This window comes from Phalaenopsis equestris, unplaced genomic scaffold (genome assembly GCF_001263595.1).
Source record: "Phalaenopsis equestris unplaced genomic scaffold, ASM126359v1 Scaffold221251, whole genome shotgun sequence".
Taxonomy (NCBI): Eukaryota; Viridiplantae; Streptophyta; class Magnoliopsida; order Asparagales; family Orchidaceae; genus Phalaenopsis; species Phalaenopsis equestris.
Genome location: NW_018239484.1, coordinates 800 through 3,474, shown reverse-complemented (window position 1 = coordinate 3,474; position 2,675 = coordinate 800). Strand labels below are relative to the sequence as shown.

Genomic DNA, 2,675 nt, shown 5'->3' with positions numbered 1-2,675 from the left:
CCTCTTTTTAATTACCAACCTTCTGAAAGATGCCACCGAATGCTAGACAGCTGAGATTCATGATCTAGGATAGATTCTTTAGGTTTGTCGTCAATAACTGCAAAGAAAAAAAACTTAACTTTTAAAGCCTGCAATTATACTAAATTTGCAAAAAACAGCTTTCAAATGTTACATACAAAAATAAAAAGAATGGAGTCGACAGAGGTTTGATGAGCGTACCAACCACTGTGATATCTGCCCCATACTTCTTAGCCAAAGAAGCTGTCGTTGCTGCAGCCTAAAAAATGAAAAGAAAGTTATCACTCTAATCTGATGGGAGTTGCAGTAGAAAGGATAGTGTAATATCATAGATATTAAAGTGTAATAGTTACAATTTTTCTTTTTGAAAGAATTTGTCCGAAGGGAAGAAATTTATAATACCCACAACAACTTATTTACTCGCAAAAATTTTACAACTACATTTATAAACATCAATAGCTGCCTAAATTGGACCTCATGGACTTAAAAGAGATATTTCTCACAGACAAACATTCGCCCATCTACCTTTTTGGAATGAGTTCTGTGAGGATGAAAGCTTGGAGCAACAATGTTTTCGGCGTAATTCTTTCCTCACGCGTGAAAAATTTCTATCACCTCTAAATTTTAATTTTTAATAAAAAATATTTCTGAAGTATATATTCGAGAAAATTAATTTACACAAGCCTAGCACAGAGCCTAATATCAAAAGCCATCTCTTCAAGATGTATGTCTATATTAAGACTCAACTTGGGGTGACCAATGTTTCCTCTAAAGCTATTGTACAAATATTGGGGAAAAATAGATTTTTTTTTTAAAGAAAGCTATTTCACAGTATAAATTGTTTTAAAAAACAACATAAAAAAGCATAGCAAAATAAAATTGAGGTTGCTATATGGAAAGCAGAACAATGAGAAAGCTGCCAAAAATAGACCCTAAATCACAGAGACATACCCTACACAAAAAGAAAGTAGAATACAAACAAACATGTGACTTTTAACGAGTAAAGCATAAATGACCTGTTTTGCAATGTAAGAATCAATCTTGATGACATCCTAAATTGGTGCATCTTATAGTTTAGGCTTGCTTTTGTAATATTGTGTAGCGTCGTATAAATTTAAATTGTTGCAACTCTCACGGAACTCTCATAGGCATGGATAGGTTAATCATCAAGTTCATTATCCATAATTCTAAAATTGTGGAGGTGAACACATCATGATAGAGCTTTTCATTGCAAATTTTCATATAGAAAAAGTTACAGTCAACAAATATTTGGATAGTAATGCAAAAAATATTTTTTGTCTTAAGCCTTTGAATAATTGATATAGTGAAAGAATCCATGGCCCATTGGTTAAAGGAGAAGGTTGCTTCTTCATGATCATAGGTCAAAGGCATATACTTCATGATTTATCACTCACCATAAAAAAATAAAAAAAACCCATGATTTATCACTCACCATAAAAAAATAAAAAAATTAAAAAAATTAAAAAAAGCAGATGCCTAAAAATTTGGAAATCAACAGGGCAATCATCTAAAATATGTTCAAATTGATGAAATTAGAAATAAAATTCAAGTAGCAGGATGCCGTGTTACTCATGGTAAAGAAGAAACTCAAAGCTTAACAATAAAACAAGCAACTGCTAAGAATTTAATTCGGAAAAAAAAAAAAAATAACGGCAGGGTTCAAAATTATAAAATAAGAAAATAAATAGATTGCAACTATTTCATGTATAATTACCACACTTCTCTCTTAATGTAAGGTAGGATGCACGAGAAAGAACCTGTCTACTTCCCTCCGAAAGATAAGGATTCCGATCTGTAATCGGAAGAAGAACATGCTTGATGTTTGCAAAAGCATCAGCAGCTAAACTAGCACCAGATTCTTGTTGTTCAGCCCTTACTGAAAATTTAGTAGAGAATTGGTTAAAAAATATATCAAAATAAGTAATTAAAACAAATAATTTAGATACTCAGAAGAACATAAGAAAAAAAAAACAAACAAACAGCAGAAACAGATATGATAGAAGTTCGATGTATCATAACAGCCTTAGTGTAGCGACCACAATTCTAGAATGGACGCAACAAAGTCATAAATTAAACACTTACGGAGCAATTTAGCCTTATATATCTATTATAGTGCCAGGAAGCAAACCACCAGAAGATCACCAGAGTAAAAGAAAATTGGCATAACCTCGATATGAATACAAAGTCGCTCTATAACATAATCGAGAGGTGTTTACATACATACCACACAATTCTTATGCATTTACTTATCAAACACCTAAATATTCACATTGACATGTACCATTTAAATCTTTAATAACACATTAAAAATATCACCATGACAATCTTTTTAAAAGCAAAATACATCTTTTATGCATAAGTTTGACAGCGAGGTGTCATGATTTTCAATATGAAGCTTTAGTTGTTAGATATGTAAATATCAATATTTTTAAAAGCCCGCTTCACGTGCAAAGCAAACGGCTTTGCTTTGCTGAAGCACGCTTTAAAGTGTTGAAGCAAAGCGGTCAGTTTGATTCACAGTTTAGCTGGAGGGAATAAATGACTAGTAAATTAATTTAACTTGTTTTATGAAACTTGAAACTTTATTAGTGTATATTTGATTTTAAATTTAAATTTTGTTTTAAGTCATAAGATTT

General features: G+C 31.4%; 1 long non-coding RNA gene across 1 annotated transcript; it reads right to left on the bottom strand.

The window, feature by feature from the left end:
* Nucleotides 1-10: 10 nt before the first annotated feature.
* Nucleotides 11-1,911, bottom strand: LOC110037567. The gene is made up of 3 exons (XR_002295347.1): nucleotides 1,797-1,911; nucleotides 220-277; nucleotides 11-97 (listed from the first exon to the last, which is right to left on the bottom strand). It is a non-coding gene; the product is annotated as an uncharacterized LOC110037567 (long non-coding RNA).
* Between the last annotated feature and the right edge of the window lie 764 nt (nucleotides 1,912-2,675).